The sequence below is a fragment of the Poecile atricapillus genome, chromosome W, assembly GCF_030490865.1.
Source record: "Poecile atricapillus isolate bPoeAtr1 chromosome W, bPoeAtr1.hap1, whole genome shotgun sequence".
Classification (NCBI taxonomy): domain Eukaryota; kingdom Metazoa; phylum Chordata; class Aves; order Passeriformes; family Paridae; genus Poecile; species Poecile atricapillus.
In genome coordinates, this window is record NC_081288.1 from 76,367,148 (window position 1) to 76,389,701 (window position 22,554).

The 22,554-nt window shown below is 46.3% G+C and overlaps 1 long non-coding RNA gene across 1 annotated transcript; it reads right to left on the minus strand.

Moving 5' to 3' along the window:
• Positions 1–16,170: 16,170 nt before the first annotated feature.
• On the minus strand, positions 16,171–21,324 carry LOC131591847 (uncharacterized). The gene is made up of 3 exons (XR_009280467.1): positions 21,279–21,324; positions 20,744–20,835; positions 16,171–16,254 (listed from the first exon to the last, which is right to left on the minus strand). It is a non-coding gene; the product is annotated as an uncharacterized LOC131591847 (long non-coding RNA).
• Between the last annotated feature and the right edge of the window lie 1,230 nt (positions 21,325–22,554).

Genomic DNA, 22,554 nt, shown 5'->3' on the forward strand with positions numbered 1-22,554 from the left:
CTGGATGTTTTGGATTTTGGAGGAGGGGATGCCATTTCTCTTGAAATGAGCTTCTTGTTCTTCTCTTTGGCAAAGAAATTAAGTTTGGATGGGCACTTTGGGTGGTCTCAGTGAATTTAAAGGTTTTTCCCAAGAGGTTTCCCTGTGGGTTAGAGCTGTTGAACTGACAGTGGGAATCTAGACACCAAGTTGTTGAGCTTTTTGTCCTTGTAGCTTTAGTGTGTGAGTAGTCCCTGTTGCCATGCTGCTTGGATCTTGACTCTGAGACTGAAAGCTTAGGAGCGCAGAGCTGAAAAGAAAAGTGCCAATAGCAGGGTGTGTGTTCATTGTTTGATGGGTGAAGTTGAAATTGTAGGCAGCAAAGAACTTTCTCTCTCCGCTGGCACATTTGTTGAGCGGATGTCTTTGAGTTTGTTACCAGACTCTGCGAGAGTGAAAATGTTTGTTAGGGCAGAGGATTTCGTGTTGCCCTTTGAGTGTGGTGCAAAAGTGTTTGCACACTTGGAGGGGGAAGATCAGCAAAGTCTTTTTTTCCTGGCACAGTTAATTTGAGAGCAGGGACGTTTCCAACTCGGCTCTGTCCTTTGGAGCTGGCCTCGGTGCGTTTCCTTCTTTTGTTAGTCGACAGCGCCATCGTGTGGTTATTTTGATGAGCGCTGGCAGACGGTGCCAGGGAAAAAGCCAAGCTGTTTGCGGCTCCGGCCTCATTGGTGTAGGAGCAGCGCAGGGAAGAGCTCCGCTGGGGGTCCTGGCTCTTAGAGACTGAGAGAATGGGATCCTGTATGTAGCACAGAAAGAAGTGGAATTGTTTCATTGTGGGCTGTGCAGTTTATAAGCTGCAAATGAAAAGGCAATTGCAGCGCAGCCTCTTCTTTTCTGTGTGATCAGCTGCTCAACATGTAACTCACACACACTGAACTGCATCCACCTCCCTGGAGATATAAAATGTGTATATCACTTTCCTCAAACTCTATGTATTACCTTGCACTCTAGCAGATCCCAAACCGCTTCAAAACGTCCAGCAGCTACTCAAAAAGAAAAAGTCCAACAAAAAGCTAGTGCTGGCCTTTATAGTGCCTTTGCAGTCCGTAAAATAGACGAAATGCACTAGGGCTTTGAATGCTTCTTCCCAACTATATAAATTCTCTCCAAGTGGCAAAGTCCATCATTACAGCAAAATTTTTCAGCTGGAGTTCTGACTGAGAGATGTGCCAGGACAGAAGGCATTTGCTGACCTAGCCTTTTTCCCTGTGTAACTTGGTATTTGCAGTACAATTATTTTCAGTGTCGCTGTGTCCAAGCAGCTAGAGATTACACAGATAGAAGTGTCAAGAGAGATGCTGCTAAAGTACGCCCTTCTTATAGCAGCATTTAAATGGCACACGACGCCTTGCTGCTTTTTCTTTCCCAGAGAGACCTGCTGTCAATTTTTTCACTCTGGCTTCTTGATCAAAAATGTCCACCTGAAATGTCTTACAGAAATAGGCTCCAGGTGTAAAAACCAGTACGGGGCTACATTTTCTGCGTGCTCCACATAAGTCACATCAAACTCACTCGTCAAACTTCACTCTCTCCTTCCATTCTCCACTGCCTCTACCATTGTGTTCTCTGGATCTCAGAGTCTAAAGGCAGGCGCAATAGTTTCCACTGAGGGGTTGGAAGAGGTGTACAAGCAGCACAAATAGCTTCTGCGCTGCGCAGGCCATTTCTCTGCATTTTAGAGTCTAAGGGAAAGCGCTAGTGTTCCTGCGGAGAGCTGCAACAGCTGCAGAATATGTGTTGTCTTGGCACATGTTTGCAATCCACCATGATGGATCCTTAGTGAAACCAAACTGTGGTTCTGCTTCAAACATCTCACCCTGCTTGGCCACAAAGCTTTCGCTGACATGTCCCATTGCCTTTTTATTGCCGCGTTTCATTTTCAGAGTTTGTACGGAATCATTGCACTTTGCTTCTAAGCTGAACGTCGATACTGCTGGATACTGCTAATGTCTCATATGTCCATTTTCTTCTCACACAAAAAAACTGCTTCCTTTAAAACATGCTGATGCAACCTGCTTTCTTGCTCAGCTGTAATTTTAGGGGTGTTCTCTGTCCCGCTTACAGTCTGAATCTAAACTAAGAAGTTTATGGGACACAGATGTGCCAAGACAAATAGTTTGCTTGGACCTTGCCACGTGTATTCAAAAGCATCCTTTCACTCCACCATCAAGTCTCTGCTTTCTTCTGCTTTACATCCTGCAAACTTCACACACACATACATACATACAAACTGGAATGAGGCATTTTCTTTCTTTCTCAGCTACACTCACCTATCCCCCACGCTAACTTCTTTACCGCTTTTCTCTTGGCCTTGCTATGCATACTTTTCCTCTTAAGACACCCATTGTCTGGCCTACCCCTTCCCTACATTGCCTTTCCTTTCCTTTCCTATCCAACCTTGCATTTCTTTGTCATTCCTGGCCATTGTTTTCCTCTTCCTTCCTGACCTATCCATGTCTTTCCCTTGCCCTTCCTACCAGTCCAGTGCCTTGCACCACCCATCCCCCTTGCCACTTTGTCCAGTTTCCCTTCCCCTTTGTCCAGCTCCAATCTTTCATTTCCTTCTCCTTCTAGGACTCTCATTGCCTTGCTTGCCTCTCCTTTGTCTTGCCTGGAAAAGCCACCACTTTTCTTGGCGTTACCTTTGAACCTCTCCTCTCCCTTGCCTTGCATTCCCTTGCTCACTCGTCCCCCACCTGGAATTCAATACCCCTCTTTTTGCGGAATTTCTTCATCTTGCCTTGCCCTGCCTGCTTCTCCTAGGACTCTCAAGGCTTTCACGTACCTCCAGCGTTTCAGGAGCATGTGAGAGGAAGCCTAAAAGAGGTCACGTGCAAGCACACCCATCTGTCCTGGCAGCTTGCTTCTGGCACCTATCCTTACATGTCTTGAATTTTGGACATAAAATTCACATTTCACCTTTGCGCTTCAGGACCAGAATGACAGTTCTTTTGTATACCAAGGAAAGCAGGTAATCCAAGTGTATTAGGTGCAGATTAGAGATGGCCCATATGAGATCAAGGCCAGACAGAGAAGTCTGTCCTAGCCCCTTTTGTGTACCAGCAGTCTTTGAATGTACCTCTCATTTGTCTCGCCTTGGTGACCCCAAAGTTTCTTTGCCTTGCCCTGCCTTGCCTCCCTAGCCTTGCACTCCCTCCAGTGCCTACGCCCACACTTGACCTGCCCACACTTGACTGCTTTCCTCCAGGGAAACCTAGCCTTGTCTAGGCCTTCCTGTTTCTGCCTGGCCTTCCTATGCCCATCCTTGCCTAGAAGTTCTGGGCCTTCTCTCACCTACCACTCCATTTGCTTGCCCCTCATGGCTCCAGCCTTGTCAGCTTCTCCCTTGACTCGCCTACAATTGCGCCTACACTTGGTTTGCATTGCAAAGAGCGGTAGGCAAGGCAAAGCAAAGCAAGGAAGGTCTTTCTAGGTCTAGCCAGGCAAGGCACACATAAGCAAGCAAGCAAAACAAGAGTAGACTAGCCACAGCATCAAAGGCAAGGCAAGGCCAAGTGACTCTGAGTGCCTTTCCTTGGCAAGTAAAAGATATAGTGACAATGTAATAGGGCAGGCGTTAAAGGTACCATGAGGAGGTATAGTCCAGCAAGATATTTATGTCGTAGACCCTTCTGTGCAGGAGCCATTGTTGGACATAGTACAGGACATGGCATACAGTTTGGCTTGGTAAGTTCCTGAAGGAGAATGGCAATGCTTTCTCATGGGAAGGAAAGCACGTAGCCCCAGAGTTGGAGGTGCAGATAAGAAGCTGTGTCGCGCAGCTCAAGGACGACAGCAGCTTCTTGTGCCGGCATATTTGGAAGCACTCCCTCAATTTGTACAATCATTGAGTCAGTATCCATCTTTGGAAGGCTGTCTGCCTCTAGTAAGAGTGTTCTGACACCATTGTATGGGATCAGTCACTGGATGTTTTGGATTTTGGAGGAGGGGACGCCATTTCTCTTGAAATGAGCTTCTTGTTATTCGCTTTGGCAAAGAAATTAAGTTTGGATGGGCACTTTGGGTGGTCTCAGTGAATTTAAAGGTTTTTCCCAAGAGGTTTCCCTGTGGGTTAGAGCTGTTGAACTGACAGTGGGAATCTAGACACCAAGTTGTTGAGCTTTTTGTCCTTGTAGCTTTAGTGTGTGAGTAGTCCCTGTTGCCATGCTGCTTGGATCTTGACTCTGAGACTGAAAGCTTAGGAGCGTAGAGCAGAAAAGAAAAGTGCTAATAGCAGGGTGTGTGTTCATTGTTTGATGGGTGAAGTTGAAATTGTAGGCAGCAAAGAACTTTCTCTCTCAGCTGGCACATTTGTTGAGCGGATGTCTTTGAGTTTGTTACCGGACTCTGCGAGAGTGAAAATGTTTGTTAGGGCAGAGGATTTTGTGTTGCCCTTTGAGTGTGGTGCAAAAGTGTTTGCACACTTGGAGGGGGAAGATCAGCAAAGTCTTTTTTTCCTGGCACAGTTAATTTGAGAGCAGGGACGTTTCCAACTCGGCTCTGTCCTTTGGAGCTGGCCTTGGTGCGTTTCCTTCTTTTGTTAGTCGACAGCGCCATCGTGTGGTTATTTTGATGAGCGCTGGCAGCCGGTGCCAGGGAAAAAGCCAAGCTGTTTGCGGCTCCGGCCTCATTGGTGTAGGAGCAGCGCAGGGAAGAGCTCCGCTGGGGGTCCTGGCTCTTAGAGACTGAGAGAATGTGATCCTGTATGTAGCACAGAAGGAAGTGGAATTGTTTCATTGTGGGCTGTGCAGTTTATAAGCTGCAAATGAAAAGGCAATTGCAGCGCAGCCTCATCTTTTCTGTGTGATCAGCTGCTCAACATGTAACTCGCACACAGTGAACTACATCCACCTCCCTGGAGATATAAAATGTGTATATCACTTTCCTCAAACTCTATGTATTACCTTGCACTCTAGCAGATCCCAAACCGCTTCAAAACGTCCAGCAGCTACTCAAAAAGAAAAAGTCCAACAAAAAGCTAGGGCTGGCCTTCATAGTGCCTTTGCAGTCCGTAAAATAGACGAAATGCACTAGGGCTTTGAATGTTTCTTCCCAACTATATAAATTCTCTCCAAGTGGCAAAGTCCATCATTACAGCAAAATTTTTCAGCTGGAGTTCTGACTGAGAGATGTGCCAGGACAGAAGGCATTTGCTGACCTAGCCTTTTTCCCTGTGTAACTTGGTATTTGCAGTACAATTATTTTCAGTGTCGCTGTGTCCAAGCAGCTAGAGATTACACAGATAGAAGTGTCAAGAGAGATGCTGCTAAAGTATGCCCTTCTTATAGCAGCATTTAAATGGCACACGACGCCTTGCTGCTTTTTCTTTCCCAGAGAGACCTGCTGTCAATTTTTTCACTCTGGCTTCTTGATCAAAAATGTCCACCTGAAATGTCTTACAGAAATAGGCTCCAGGTGTAAAAACCAGTACGGGGCTACATTTTCTGCGTGCTCCACATAAGTCACATCAAACTCACTCATCAAACTTCACTCTCTCCTTCCATTCTCCACTGCCTCTACCATTGTGTTCTCTGGATCTCAGAGTCTAAAGGCAGGCGCAATAGTTTCCACTGAGGGGTTGGAAGTGGTGTACAAGCAGCACAAATAGCTTCTGCGCTGCGCAGGCCATTTCTCTGCATTTTAGAGTCTAAGGGAAAGCGCTAGTGTTCCTGCGGAGAGCTGCAACAGCTGCAGAATATGTGTTGTCTTGGCACATGTTTGCAATCCACCATGATGGATCCTTAGTGAAACCAAACTGTGGTTCTGCTTCAAACATCTCACCCTGCTTGGCCACAAAGCTTTCGCTGACATGTCCCATTGCCTTTTTATTGCTGCGTTTCATTTTCAGAGTTTGTACGGAATCATTGCACTTTGCTTCTAAGTTGAACGTCGATACTGCTGGAGTCTCATATGTCCATTTTCTTCTCACACAAAAAAACTGCTTCCTTTAAAACATGCTGATGCGACCTGCTTTCTTGCTCAGCTGTAATTTTAGGGGTGTTCTCTGTCCCGCTTACAGTCTGAATCTAAACTAAGAAGTTTATGGGACACAGATGTGCCAAGACAAATAGTTTGCTTGGACCTTGCCACGTGTATTCAAAAGCATCCATTCACTCCACCATCAAGTCACTGCTTTCTTCTGCTTTACATCCTGCAAACTTCACACACACATACATACATACAAACTGGAATGAGGCATTTTCTTTCTTTCTCAGCTACACTCACCTATCCCCCACGCTAACTTCTTTACCGCTTTTCTCTTGGCCTTGCTATGCATACTTTTCCTCTTAAGACACCCATTGTCTGGCCTACCCCTTCCCTACATTGCCTTGCCTTTCCTTTCCTATCCAACCTTGCATTTCTTTGTCATTCCTGGCCATTGTTTTCCTCTTCCTTCCTGACCTATCCATGTCTTTCCCTTGCCCTTCCTACCAGTCCAGTGCCTTGCACCACCCATCCCCCTTGCCACTTTGTCCAGTTTCCCTTCCCCTTTGTCCAGCTCCAATATTTCATTTCCTTCTCCTTCTAGGACTCTCATTGCCTTGCTTGCCTCTCCTTTGTCTTGCCTGGAAAAGCCACCACTTTTCTTGGCGTTACCTTTGAACCTCTCCTCTCCCTTGCCTTGCATTCCCTTGCTCACTCGTCCCCCACCTGGAATTCAATACCCCTCTTTTTGCGGAATTTCTTCATCTTGCCTTGCCCTGCCTGCTTCTCCTAGGACTCTCAAGGCTTTCACGTACCTCCAGCGTTTCAGGAGCATGTGAGAGGAAGCCCAAAAGAGGTCACGTGCAAGCACACCCATCTGTCCTGGCAGCTTGCTTCTGGCACCTATCCTTACATGTCTTGAATTTTGGACATAAAATTCACATTTCACCTTTGCGCTTCAGGACCAGAATGACAGTTCTTTTGTATACCAAGGAAAGCAGGTAATCCAAGTGTATTAGGTGCAGATTAGAGATGGCCCATATGAGATCAAGGCCAGACAGAGAAGTCTGTCCTAGCCCCTTTTGTGTACCAGCAGTCTTTGAATGTACCTCTCATTTGTCTTGCCTTGGTGACCCCAAAGTTTCCTTGCCTTGCCCTGCCTTGCCTCCCTAGCCTTGCACTCCCTCCAGTGCCTACGCCCACACTTGACCTGCCCACACTTGACTGCTTTCCTCCAGGGAAACCTAGCCTTGTCTAGGCCTTCCTGTTTCTGCCTGGCCTTCCTATGCCCATCCTTGCCTAGAAGTTCTGGGCCTTCTCTCACCTACCACTCCATTTGCTTGCCCCTCATGGCTCCAGCCTTGTCAGCTTCTCCCTTGACTTGCCTACAATTGCGCCTACACTTGGTTTGCATTGCAAAGAGCGGTAGGCAAGGCAAAGCAAAGCAAGGAAGGTCTTTCTAGGTCTTGCCAGGCAAGGCACACATAAGCAAGCAAGCAAAACAAGAGTAGACTAGCCACAGCATCAAAGGCAAGGCAAGGCCAAGTGACTCTGAGTGCCTTTCCTTGGCAAGTAAAAGATATAGTGACAATGTAATAGGGCAGGCGTTAAAGGTACCATGAGGAGGTATAGTCCAGCAAGATATTTATGTCGTAGACCCTTCTGTGCAGGAGCCATTGTTGGACATAGTACAGGACATGGCATACAGTTTGGCTTGGTAAGTTCCTGAAGGAGAATGGCAATGCTTTCTCATGGGAAGGAAAGCACGTAGCCCCAGAGTTGGAGGTGCAGATAAGAAGCTGTGTCGCGCAGCTCAAGGACGACAGCAGCTTCTTGTGCCGGCATATTTGGAAGCACTCCCTCAATTTGTACAGTCATTGAGTCAGTATCCATCTTTGGAAGGCTGTCTGCCTCTAGTAAGAGTGTTCTGACACAATTGTATGGGATCAGTCACTGGATGTTTTGGATTTTGGAGGAGGGGACTCCATTTCTCCTGAAATGAGCTTCTTGTTATTCGCTTTGGCAAAGAAATTAAGTTTGGATGGGCACTTTGGGTGGTCTCAGTGAATTTAAAGGTTTTTCCCAAGAGGTTTCCCTGTGGGTTAGAGCTGTTGAACTGACAGTGGGAATCTAGACAGCAAGTTGTTGAGCTTTTTGTCCTTGTAGCTTTAGTGTGTGAGTAGTCCCTGTTGCCATGCTGCTTGGATCTTGACTCTGAGACTGAAAGCTTAGGAGCGTAGAGCAGAAAAGAAAAGTGCTAATAGCAGGGTGTGTGTTCATTGTTTGATGGGTGAAGTTGAAATTGTAGGCAGCAAAGAACTTTCTCTCTCAGCTGGCACATTTGTTGAGCGGATGTCTTTGAGTTTGTTACCGGACTCTGCGAGAGTGAAAATGTTTGTTAGGGCAGAGGATTTCGTGTTGCCCTTTGAGTGTGGTGCAAAAGTGTTTGCACACTTGGAGGGGGAAGATCAGCAAAGTCTTTTTTTCCTGGCACAGTTAATTTGAGAGCAGGGACGTTTCCAACTCGGCTCTGTCCTTTGGAGCTGGCCTTGGTGCGTTTCCTTCTTTTGTTAGTCGACAGCGCCATCGTGTGGTTATTTTGATGAGCGCTGGCAGCCGGTGCCAGGGAAAAAGCCAAGCTGTTTGCGGCTCCGGCCTCATTGGTGTAGGAGCAGCGCAGGGAAGAGCTCCGCTGGGGGTCCTGGCTCTTAGAGACTGAGAGAATGTGATCCTGTATGTAGCACAGAAGGAAGTGGAATTGTTTCATTGTGGGCTGTGCAGTTTATAAGCTGCAAATGAAAAGGCAATTGCAGCGCAGCCTCTTCTTTTCTGTGTGATCAGCTGCTCAACATGTAACTCGCACACACTGAACTACATCCACCTCCCTGGAGATATAAAATGTGTATATCACTTTCCTCAAACTCTATGTATTACCTTGCACTCTAGCAGATCCCAAACCGCTTCAAAACGTCCAGCAGCTACTCAAAAAGAAAAAGTCCAACAAAAAGCTAGGGCTGGCCTTCATAGTGCCTTTGCAGTCCGTAAAATAGACGAAATGCACTAGGGCTTTGAATGTTTCTTCCCAACTATATAAATTCTCTCCAAGTGGCAAAGTCCATCATTACAGCAAAATTTTTCAGCTGGAGTTCTGACTGAGAGATGTGCCAGGACAGAAGGCATTTGCTGACCTACCCTTTTTCCCTGTGTAACTTGGTATTTGCAGTACAATTATTTTCAGTGTCGCTGTGTCCAAGCAGCTAGAGATTACACAGATAGAAGTGTCAAGAGAGATGCTGCTAAAGTATGCCCTTCTTATAGCAGCATTTAAATGGCACACGACGCCTTGCTGCTTTTTCTTTCCCAGAGAGACCTGCTGTCAATTTTTTCACTCTGGCTTCTTGATCAAAAATGTCCACCTGAAATGTCTTACAGAAATAGGCTCCAGGTGTAAAAACCAGTACGGGGCTACATTTTCTGCGTGCTCCACATAAGTCACATCAAACTCACTCATCAAACTTCACTCTCTCCTTCCATTCTCCACTGCCTCTACCATTGTGTTCTCTGGATCTCAGAGTCTAAAGGCAGGCGCAATAGTTTCCACTGAGGGGTTGGAAGAGGTGTACAAGCAGCACAAATAGCTTCTGCGCTGCGCAGGCCATTTCTCTGCATTTTAGAGTCTAAGGGAAAGCGGAGAGCTGCAACAGCTGCAGAATATGTGTTGTCTTGGCACATGTTTGCAATCCACCATGATGGATCCTTAGTGAAACCAAACTGTGGTTCTGCTTCAAACATCTCACCCTGCTTGGCCACAAAGCTTTCGCTGACATGTCCCATTGCCTTTTTATTGCTGCGTTTCATTTTCAGAGTTTGTACGGAATCATTGCACTTTGCTTCTAAGCTGAACGTCGATACTGCTGGAGTCTCATATGTCCATTTTCTTCTCACACAAAAAAACTGCTTCCTTTAAAACATGCTGATGCGACCTGCTTTCTTGCTCAGCTGTAATTTTAGGGGTGTTCTCTGTCCCGCTTACAGTCTGAATCTAAACTAAGAAGTTTATGGGACACAGATGTGCCAAGACAAATAGTTTGCTTGGACCTTGCCACGTGTATTCAAAAGCATCCATTCACTCCACCATCAAGTCACTGCTTTCTTCTGCTTTACATCCTGCAAACTTCACACACACATACATACATACAAACTGGAATGAGGCATTTTCTTTCTTTCTCAGCTACACTCACCTATCCCCCACGCTAACATCTTTACCGCTTTTCTCTTGGCCTTGCTATGCATACTTTTCCTCTTAAGACACCCATTGTCTGGCCTACCCCTTCCCTACATTGCCTTGCCTTTCCTTTCCTATCCAACCTTGCATTTCTTTGTCATTCCTGGCCATTGTTTTCCTCTTCCTTCCTGACCTATCCATGTCTTTCCCTTGCCCTTCCTACCAGTCCAGTGCCTTGCACCACCCATCCCCCTTGCCACTTTGTCCAGTTTCCCTTCCCCTTTGTCCAGCTCCAATCTTTCATTTCCTTCTCCTTCTAGGACTCTCATTGCCTTGCTTGCCTCTCCTTTGTCTTGCCTGGAAAAGCCACCACTTTTCTTGGCGTTACCTTTGAACCTCTCCTCTCCCTTGCCTTGCATTCCCTTGCTCACTCGTCCCCCACCTGGAATACAATACCCCTCTTTTTGCGGAATTTCTTCATCTTGCCTTGCCCTGCCTGCTTCTCCTAGGACTCTCAAGGCTTTCACGTACCTCCAGCGTTTCAGGAGCATGTGAGAGGAAGCCCAAAAGAGGTCACGTGCAAGCACACCCATCTGTCCTGGCAGCTTGCTTCTGGCACCTATCCTTACATGTCTTGAATTTTGGACATAAAATTCACATTTCACCTTTGCGCTTCAGGACCAGAATGACAGTTCTTTTGTATACCAAGGAAAGCAGGTAATCCAAGTGTATTAGGTGCAGATTAGAGATGGCCCATATGAGATCAAGGCCAGACAGAGAAGTCTGTCCTAGCCCCTTTTGTGTACCAGCAGTCTTTGAATGTACCTCTCATTTGTCTTGCCTTGGTGACCCCAAAGTTTCCTTGCCTTGCCCTGCCTTGCCTCCCTAGCCTTGCACTCCCTCCAGTGCCTACGCCCACACTTGACCTGCCCACACTTGACTGCTTTCCTCCAGGGAAACCTAGCCTTGCCTAGGCCTTCCTGTTTCTGCCTGGCCTTCCTATGCCCATCCTTGCCTAGAAGTTCTGGGCCTTCTCTCACCTACCACTCCATTTGCTTGCCCCTCATGGCTCCAGCCTTGTCAGTTTCTCCCTTGACTCGCCTACAATTGCGCCTACACTTGGTTTGCATTGCAAAGAGCGGTAGGCAAGGCAAAGCAAAGCAAGGAAGGTCTTTCTAGGTCTTGCCAGGCAAGGCACACATAAGCAAGCAAGCAAAACAAGAGTAGACTAGCCACAGCATCAAAGGCAAGGCAAGGCCAAGTGACTCTGAGTGCCTTTCCTTGGCAAGTAAAAGATATAGTGACAATGTAATAGGGCAGGCGTTAAAGGTACCATGAGGAGGTATAGTCCAGCAAGATATTTATGTCGTAGACCCTTCTGTGCAGGAGCCATTGTTGGACATAGTACAGGACATGGCATACAGCTTGGCTTGGTAAGTTCCTGAAGGAGAATGGCAATGCTTTCTCATGGGAAGGAAAGCACGTAGCCCCAGAGTTGGAGGTGCAGATAAGAAGCTGTGTCGCGCAGCTCAAGGACGACAGCAGCTTCTTGTGCCGGCATATTTGGAAGCACTCCCTCAATTTGTACAGTCATTGAGTCAGTATCCATCTTTGGAAGGCTGTCTGCCTCTAGTAAGAGTGTTCTGACACCATTGTATGGGATCAGTCACTGGATGTTTTGGATTTTGGAGGAGGGGATGCCATTTCTCTTGAAATGAGCTTCTTGTTATTCGCTTTGGCAAAGAAATTAAGTTTGGATGGGCACTTTGGGTGGTCTCAGTGAATTTAAAGGTTTTTCCCAAGAGGTTTCCCTGTGGGTTAGAGCTGTTGAACTGACAGTGGGAATCTAGACACCAAGTTGTTGAGCTTTTTGTCCTTGTAGCTTTAGTGTGTGAGTAGTCCCTGTTGCCATGCTGCTTGGATCTTGACTCTGAGACTGAAAGCTTAGGAGCGTAGAGCAGAAAAGAAAAGTGCTAATAGCAGGGTGTGTGTTCATTGTTTGATGGGTGAAGTTGAAATTGTAGGCAGCAAAGAACTTTCTCTCTCAGCTGGCACATTTGTTGAGCGGATGTCTTTGAGTTTGTTACCGGACTCTGCGAGAGTGAAAATGTTTGTTAGGGCAGAGGATTTCGTGTTGCCCTTTGAGTGTGGTGCAAAAGTGTTTGCACACTTGGAGGGGGAAGATCAGCAAAGTCTTTTTTTCCTGGCACAGTTAATTTGAGAGCAGGGACGTTTCCAACTCGGCTCTGTCCTTTGGAGCTGGCCTCGGTGTGTTTCCTTCTTTTGTTAGTCGACAGCGCCATCGTGTGGTTATTTTGATGAGCGCTGGCAGCCGGTGCCAGGGAAAAAGCCAAGCTGTTTGCGGCTCCGGCCTCATTGGTGTAGGAGCAGCGCAGGGAAGAGCTCCGCTGGGGGTCCTGGCTCTTAGAGACTGAGAGAATGTGATCCTGTATGTAGCACAGAAGGAAGTGGAATTGTTTCATTGTGGGCTGTGCAGTTTATAAGCTGCAAATGAAAAGGCAATTGCAGCGCAGCCTCTTCTTTTCTGTGTGATCAGCTGCTCAACATGTAACTCGCACACACTGAACTACATCCACCTCCCTGGAGATATAAAATGTGTATATCACTTTCCTCAAACTCTATGTATTACCTTGCACTCTAGCAGATCCCAAACCGCTTCAAAACGTCCAGCAGCTACTCAAAAAGAAAAAGTCCAACAAAAAGCTAGGGCTGGCCTTCATAGTGCCTTTGCAGTCCGTAAAATAGACGAAATGCACTAGGGCTTTGAATGTTTCTTCCCAACTATATAAATTCTCTCCAAGTGGCAAAGTCCATCATTACAGCAAAATTTTTCAGCTGGAGTTCTGACTGAGAGATGTGCCAGGACAGAAGGCATTTGCTGACCTAGCCTTTTTCCCTGTGTAACTTGGTATTTGCAGTACAATTATTTTCAGTGTCGCTGTGTCCAAGCAGCTAGAGATTACACAGATAGAAGTGTCAAGAGAGATGCTGCTAAAGTATGCCCTTCTTATAGCAGCATTTAAATGGCACACGACGCCTTGCTGCTTTTTCTTTCCCAGAGAGACCTGCTGTCAATTTTTTCACTCTGGCTTCTTGATCAAAAATGTCCACCTGAAATGTCTTACAGAAATAGGCTCCAGGTGTAAAAACCAGTACGGGGCTACATTTTCTGCGTGCTCCACATAAGTCACATCAAACTCACTCATCAAACTTCACTCTCTCCTTCCATTCTCCACTGCCTCTACCATTGTGTTCTCTGGATCTCAGAGTCTAAAGGCAGGCGCAATAGTTTCCACTGAGGGGTTGGAAGAGGTGTACAAGCAGCACAAATAGCTTCTGCGCTGCGCAGGCCATTTCTCTGCATTTTAGAGTCTAAGGGAAAGCGGAGAGCTGCAACAGCTGCAGAATATGTGTTGTCTTGGCACATGTTTGCAATCCACCATGATGGATCCTTAGTGAAACCAAACTGTGGTTCTGCTTCAAACATCTCACCCTGCTTGGCCACAAAGCTTTCGCTGACATGTCCCATTGCCTTTTTATTGCTGCGTTTCATTTTCAGAGTTTGTACGGAATCATTGCACTTTGCTTCTAAGCTGAACGTCGATACTGCTGGAGTCTCATATGTCCATTTTCTTCTCACACAAAAAAACTGCTTCCTTTAAAACATGCTGATGCGACCTGCTTTCTTGCTCAGCTGTAATTTTAGGGGTGTTCTCTGTCCCGCTTACAGTCTGAATCTAAACTAAGAAGTTTATGGGACACAGATGTGCCAAGACAAATAGTTTGCTTGGACCTTGCCACGTGTATTCAAAAGCATCCATTCACTCCACCATCAAGTCACTGCTTTCTTCTGCTTTACATCCTGCAAACTTCACACACACATACATACATACAAACTGGAATGAGGCATTTTCTTTCTTTCTCAGCTACACTCACCTATCCCCCACGCTAACTTCTTTACCGCTTTTCTCTTGGCCTTGCTATGCATACTTTTCCTCTTATGATGCCGAATTTTTCCCCAAAAGGCGATAAATAACTGTCTAAGAGACGCAGTTTAAGTCAGATAGACAGGAGGTATTTTATTAGCAACGTGCACGTTGGGGAAATCTCTAAAGGGAGTTTTCCAAAGTCTTACAACAAAAGCATGCCTTTTATACAGTTTAGGTTTGGAATTACATCATATCAATGCATATTCATATGGGGCGTGCCGTAGGCGGGGCGTGGGCGGAAACTTCTATTTTGAGGATCTTTTCGGGGGTCGTTCCGGTCGGCCTTCATCGTGGGCGAGGGTCTCCGAGGAGTCTTCCTCCTTAAACTTTTGAACTTCTTTCCAAATTTGGTCCTTTCCCGGTGTAGTTGGCCGAGTTCCCAACCTCCTAGGGCCAACTTATCATATTGACATTAGGCATGCTTTAGCTTCGGCTTAAATTACGCTTAGTCCGGTGATTTTTTTATCCTTCTCTTTCCCTCCTGTCGTTGTGTTTATTACTTCCAGATGTTCCCTTCATATTCTATGTTTTAACCCATTATTTCTCGAAGGCTATCTATTTTATGGCTTCATTCCCCCCTTTTCTTATGACTTACGAATTCTTTCGTCAAGGTCTGATCCTAAGAGTGCTGATGTCTAATCCTAAGAGCGCTGATGCGCTCGTACCATAGCCCAAACCATTTGGGTCCTTTTCATTATGATCCTTAGCTTCCACCACATAAAAATATTTGTAAAAGTTAAAACCAACAAGGCTCTAACTACCAATATCATTGGGGGCACCAGGTAATTGAAAACCTGTGTGGCTGTTGGGGAAAATCCTGTGAAGATATCCCACCAATGATGCTGGCCTACTTGTTCTACTTCGGTGAGGACATTCTTTATTCTTTCTGAATCATGTTCTACCTGCCATACCATCCGTGTAGTTGTTTGATTCACTCTTTGCACCAATTCCTTTACTTTGGGGTGTGCGAGCATTGCTTTGAGAATTTTGACATCCATCCCTATTTGCAATTCTGGTATTTCTCGATACAGGTTAAAATCTGTGTTAATTAGCTGTTGAGTAGTTATTGGGACAGTATAATGAAAATCGCAACCCACTATTTTGGTAAAGTTGCATACACAAAAGTTAGTATTGTTAGTTTCCTCTTGGCAATTATCTATAGTGACATTGTCACAGGCTGTCCGTACGCAAGCACACCCATTCCCTATATAGTAAACTTGTGACTGTGTTCGATTACGCAAAAGCACTTCAAAGGTGCACACTCTATTCTCAGCATCTAAGCATAAATCTTCTGCCTCTACTACAGCGTTTTCGCAAACATAACCTAGCTGTCCTCTAGGAATACATGCTTCTGTGCTAACCGATTGCCACTTATTTTTGATATAATCATAACTGGCCCAAACATTGTTTGCATTCCGCTGGTGGAGTGGTTTCTTGGGGCAAGTCTTTGGGGCTGTGATCCGGTTGGATCTTCCCGGAAATCACTCCACCGACATGAAATTGGGCCCTTTTGCTGCCTCCAAATAGTGGGCTTACCCATTTTTACCGGACTAAAGGTAATTAAGTTATGTTCGGATGCTGACTTCCCCAAGGATCGAATTGTCAATACTAGCTGCTTTGTTCTTCCTTCCACTGAGTCAAGCTCTCGACACCCAATTTGGATTTGGTCTCCCTTGTATGCTACCATGGAAGATTGATGCCATAATTTACTTGCGTATGGCTGATTGTTACGTAGGGCATATACCTCGAAATAGGGTCCCTTCTCTCCCCATTCCGGGTGGATACACTGGTGTGCGTGAGACTATGGATCTATCGGGTCAGAGTCTCGGGGAAGAGCTATACTTATCGAGAGTCCAATGATCAGGGTTGAAAGGGCTTGAGGTGAAGTCAAGGTCATGATGTCCGTTCCTCTTGTTTACTCTCTGGAGCTTTCTTGACCCGCGAGTAATGAATCCACGTAGGTCGCTCCTTGATCCGGACCGCGGTGAAGGTAGTCAGCAGCACTTGGAAAGGTCCTTCCCACTTCTCTTGTAGGGGTTTTCCTAAAAGATTCTTAACATACACCCAATCACCGGGGTTAAACGGATGCAATTTACAATCAGGTTATTTAGGTTGGTGCTCTATTACCACGGTAGCATTCTTATCCAATTGTTTCCCCACTGTAATTACATAATCATAAATGTACTGGTTACCGATTTGGCCTATGGCATCCCCGTTTACAACTTGCATAGCATAAGGTCTACCATACAGGATTTCGAATGGGCTTAGCTTCTCTTTTGACCTTGGTTTGACTCTCAGCCTCAGCAGAGCAATAGGCAAGGCTTGATACCATAATGCTTTGCTTATTGCTCTCACCACTTTCGCACAGAAGTGTGTACCCCTATCCGAGGAAATACTCTTCGGTACCCCAAACCGCGGAATGATTTCATTCAACAGTATTTCGGTCACTTCTCTTTCCTTGTTTGTCCTGCAAGGGAATGCTTCAGGCCACCCAGAAAATGTATCAGTTAATACCAACAAATATCGGAGCCCCCCCTTTTCTTGGGAGCTCAGAAAAATCAATTTGCCATACTTCACCTGGGAATTTACCTCGACTTATGGCTCCTTGGTGTATCTTGGTTCCCGTATTCGGGTTATTTCTCAGGCACCGTTCGCACTGGGATGTTACGTGCTTTATAGTAGTAAATAATTTCGGTCCTGCTATCCTGGTTTGCAAATATTGGTAAAGCGGATCCAAACCCCAATGGGCCTTCTCATGTTCTGCTTTTACAAACTGCCACATCACATTTCCTGGTACTACTAACTGTCCTGTTTCAAATTGACCCCAACCATTTTCTAATATTTTGCCCTTATTTCTTTGAATCCATTTATGGTCTGATTCCTGGTAATCTGGCTTGATACTGATATCCAGGTCTCCTGGTATTAGGGCCATTATTCCCACTTCCCTAGACTTTGTGGCAGCCAATTTGGCCTCTGTATCTGCCTTTCTATTTCCTATTTCTGGAATAGTATTGCCTTTCAGATGTCCCTTACAATGCATTATGGCCACTTGAGCTGGGAGTTGGACCGCCTCTAGCAATCGCAGAACCTCCTCTGCATGTTTAACTGTTTTTTCTTGTGTAGTCAACAGTCCTCTTTCTTTCCAGATGGCCCCATGAGCATGTACAACAGAAAAGGCATATTTAGAGTCTGTCCATATATTGATTTGCATGTTCTCTGCCAATTCCAGAGCTCGAGTCAGAGCTATCAGTTCTGCCTTCTGGGCTGAAGTTCCTGTGGGTAAGGGGTTCGACTCAATTACCCTTTCTGTAGTAGTGACCGCATAACCAGCCATTCTTACTCCTTGCTTCACGAAGCTGCTGCCATCCGAGAACCAGTTGTCCGCATCTTCGAACGGCTCTTCTTTGAGGTCCGGGCGACTGGAATAGACAGCTTCAATTGTCTCCAGGTAGTCGTGTTCGATGGGTTCTGCCGGGGCTCTTCCTTCTAGAAATGAAGCTGGGTTCACAATGTTAGTTACCTGAATGGTTACGTCATCTGATTCAGCCAGAACGGCCTGGTATTTTAGGAATCTGGAAGGCGACAACCAATGGTTGCCTTTCTGTTCCAGCACAGCTGACACGGTGTGGGATACTAGTACAGTCACCTTTTGGCCCAGCGTGAGCTTCCTGGCCTCTTCTATGTTAGAGAAGTAGGCCACAGCTCTCTTGTGCGGTCCCAGCTGCTGTGCTAGGACTCCTAAGGCCATCCCTTGTCGTTCGTGGGAGAACAGCCAGAATGGTTTTGATACGTCTGGGAGACCTAAGGCTGGTGCTCTCATTAGTTCCATCTTCAGCTTCTTGAAGGCTTCTTCTGCCTCGGGAGTCCAAACTAGGATGCTCTTAGCCTCCTTCAACAAATCATACAGTGGTTTAGCGAGTATCCCGTACTGGTAGATCCATAACCGACACCAACCTGTCATCCCCAAAAAGGCGCGCAGATCTCTCACCGTCTCTGGTTTGGGCATCTGGCAGATGGCCTCTTTCCTAGCTGCTCCCAGGGATCGCTGTCCTCTGGAGACTTCGTATCCCAGGTACACCACTTGTGTCTGTACCAGCTGTGCTTTCTGTCGAGAGACTCGATATCCACTTAAACCCAGGAAATTCAGCAAGGAAATGGTCCATTCAATGCATTCTTCCTCTGTCACTGTTGCTATTAGGAGGTCGTCTACGTACTGCAGAAGGGTGCCATCTCCCAGCGGCCTTTCCCACTGTTCTAGTTCCTTGGCTAACTGATTCCCAAAAATCGTAGGGGAATTGCACCACCCTTGGGGCAACACTGTCCAGGTGAGTTGGGTCTTTCTTCCACTATCTACAGATTCCCACTCAAAGGCAAAAATCTTTTGACTCTCGAGAGCTAAGGGGAGGCAAAAGAACGCGTCTTTTAAATCTAATACGGTGAACCAGGCCAAATTCTCCTTCAGTCTGGTCAAAAGCGTGTATGGGTTAGCAACTACCGGATGCAATGCCTTAGTTATTTCATTTACTGCTCTCAGATCCTGGACTAACCTATAGGTTCCATTAGGTTTCTTGACTGGCAGGATTGGTGTATTAAAATCTGATTCGCATTCTACCAATAACCCCAGTTCCATAAACCTTCTGATTGTGGGCTCAATCCCTTTCCTATCTTCTATCCTCAGAGGGTATTGTTTCTTTCTCACCGGTTTTGTCCCAGCTTTAAGTTCAACGACAATCGGTGCTGCTTGTTTTGATTTTCCAGGTATATCAGTAGCCCACACCAATGGGTACATCTTGCTCAGGATTTGCTCGAAATTGTGGCTTTCAGGTTTAGGCTCCACACAACTGATCGTTAGGCTTAGAGCTGTAATCAGTTGTTCTTCATTTACTTGAAACTCCAATTGGTCTTTGTTAAACTTTATTACGGCCCCCAAGTTCTCCAATAAGTCTCTCCCTAGTAGGGGTTTTGGTGAATTTGGTAAATACAGGAACTGATGAATTCCCATTTGCTTCCCAATTTTGTATTTAATGGGTTTCAAAAGTAAGCCTTTTCTGGTTGGCCTGTTGCTCCCACAACTTGCACAAATTCATCACTTTTAGGTACAAATTCTTGATTTAAAACCGAAAAGGTTGCTCCCGTATCAATCAAAAAGTCTAATTCCTTTTTACCCTCCCCTAGCTCTATACTGCACTAGCCGTTGATAGTGTTCCGCGTTGCCCGGGTCCCACTCTGGTTTACTGCTGGGAAAATTATCTTCTAGTCTCCCCGATAATAGTTGGGCATGTCGCCTCCCCGTTTCCAATACGAGTTCCCTTTCCGTATCTGTCAACTCTGACAACATCACTTCTATATCCTCCCAATCAATATCTAAGTTCTTTGCCATTAGTTCAAACCTCTTTGCTACTCCCTCTGGATTCCTCCTGAAGTTCCTTGCCTCATCCCTCCAATTGTTCAAATCACTCGTCGAGAATGGCACCTTTACTCTAGTCTTTTCCCCTACTATTGGCATAACTTGTCGGAGAGGAGCTATCGTGCGATTCCCTTTCTCCCCTTGCTTTGCTTCCCCCCGTGCCACAGATCTGGTGTAATACGAGTGACTGGTCCCCTCCCCGGGATTTTCTTCCTGTGCCTCAATGCTTTCCCTATTCTTTCTCTTCTCTTTCTTCTTTCCCCCTTCTTGCTCTTCATTTTCCTCTCCTATCTCTATCACACAATCCATCCGATTCTCATCCTGCGTCTGTCGCCTCTTTTGTATCTGCCAGCTCTTATCCTGTCCCGGGCTGCGGTTCCTCTCATCCTCTACTCCCCCTCCACTTCTCTTATCCTCTATCTGAATTACTATGTTCAGTTTCTGTGAGTTACTCTCTGCCTCCCTTTCGCATGCCTCATTATCATTCTTCTTGCTGTATCTCAATTTAGGGACGTCGCCTCCCGGTGAATTGCTTTTATCCCCAGTCCTTGGTGCACTGGTTTCCATTCTACAGACGCCTCCATTTCTGGAGGTGTTGCTATCTCCATATGGACTGAGCTCGGGTATGCTACGTGTCTCCCTTCGGCTCTCTGCTTCTGACCCACTGCCTTCCTCCCCCTCAACCTCCAGTGTGGGTGGGCTGTCAGCATTCATGTAGCTCCCTGACCCCTGTGGACTATCTAGTCCCTGAGGGCTGTTTTTTTTTCTCCCGTCAATCTCTGATTTTAATGGGCTGCCCTCCTTCCAACCCCGGACTCCCTCCCAGGTCCTTCCAATGCTTTAGGATGCACCCTAAGGGGGTTTTCATATTTACGTCCTTACTCTGTTGACCTCCCATGACTATCCCCTGTATCTGCGTTTTCTGTTAACCGAAACAGTCCCTCTCTCGCAACCACGATATGCTGATATATTTTAACACTTCATGCACACAATCTCAATCGCTTAGTCCGTTTCCGACCTGGCTTCTCGCGAAGAACAGGAAATGCGGAGCAGGACTCCCTCTCGCTTCGCAGCTACGCTGCGTCTCACTCACCCTCACATACAACACACACTTATAAAATAAAATTGTTTTACCAGGTTTTGTCACAAAAAAAAGTCGCCCTCAAACTGTGAAGTACCGGCTTCCCAAATTCAAGGCACGTAGACAGCACAATGCGCGTTTCAATCTATTACATAAAGAGTGACAAGATGTCTCCTATAAAACTTTGCAACAAACACATAAAACGAACACACAAAACACATACAAACACCAATGGTACCAAAACCTATGATGTCCGAGATATCGAACACAAATGGTACCAATTAGGGACAAACACCAATAGTACCAAAACCTATGATGTCCGAGATATCGAACACAAATGGTACCAATTAGGGACAAACACCAATAGTACCAAAACCTATGATGTCCGAGATATCGAACACAAATGGTACCAATTAGGGACAAACACCAATAGTACCAAAACCTATGATGTCCGAGATATCGAACACAAATGGTACCAATTAGGGATTTTTACCAGGGCGTCCCCTGGTTTACCCTTCGGTGGTCACGTCTGACCCCCGTGTCCCAATAAAGCGCTTTAAACCAAAACCAATAAACAATTAAAAATACCTCTTAATTGGAGCAGGAGATGCAGGGAATCCTTCCTCTGCCGAAGAGCGCTGGTCCGGGAGGGGAGTCTCTTCTGACAAAAATCCGTCAGGGGCCCCAGAGGGTCCCGGCCCCGGACCGGCTCTTCGGAGGGAACCCCTCAAAGTCTGAGTCTCCTGTTTCGTCCCATCTGGGTCGCCAGAACTGATGCCGAATTTTGCCCCAAAAGGCGATAAATAACTGTCTAAGAGACGCAGTTTAAGTCAGATAGACAGGAGGTATTTTATTAGCAACGTGCACGTTGGGGAAATCTCTAAAGGGAGTTTTCCAAAGTCTTACAACAAAAGCATGCCTTTTATACAGTTTAGGTTTGGAATTACATCATATCAATGCATATTCATATGGGGCGTGCCGTAGGCGGGGCGTGGGCGGAAACTTCTATTTTGAGGATCTTTTCGGGGGTCGTTCCGGTCGGCCTTCATCGTGGGCGAGGGTCTCCGAGGAGTCTTCCTCCTTAAACTTTTGAACTTCTTTCCAAATTTGGTCCTTTCCCGGTGTAGTTGGCCGAGTTCCCAACCTCCTAGGGCCAACTTATCATATTGACATTAGGCATGCTTTAGCTTCGGCTTAAATTACGCTTAGTCCGGTGATTTTTTTATCCTTCTCTTTCCCTCCTGTCGTTGTGTTTATTACTTCCAGATGTTCCCTTCATATTCTATGTTTTAACCCATTATTTCTCGAAGGCTATCTATTTTATGGCTTCACTTAAGACACCCATTGTCTGGCCTACCCCTTCCCTACATTGCCTTGCCTTTCCTTTCCTATCCAACCTTGCATTTCTTTGTCATTCCTGGCCATTGTTTTCCTCTTCCTTCCTGACCTATCCATGTCTTTCCCTTGCCCTTCCTACCAGTCCAGTGCCTTGCACCACCCATCCCCCTTGCCACTTTGTCCAGTTTCCCTTCCCCTTTGTCCAGCTCCAATCTTTCATTTCCTTCTCCTTCTAGGACTCTCATTGCCTTGCTTGCCTCTCCTTTGTCTTGCCTGGCAAAGCCACCACTTTTCTTGGCGTTCCCTTTGAACCTCTCCTCTCCCTTGCCTTGCATTCCCTTGCTCACTCGTCCCCCACCTGGAATTCAATACCCCTCTTTTTGCTGCATTTCTTCATCGTGCCTTGCCCTGCCTGCTTTTCCTAGGACTCTCAAGGCTTTCACGTACCTCCAGCATTTCAGGAGCATGTGAGAGGAAGCCCAAAAGAGGTCACGTGCAAGCACACCCATCTGTCCTGGCAGCTTGC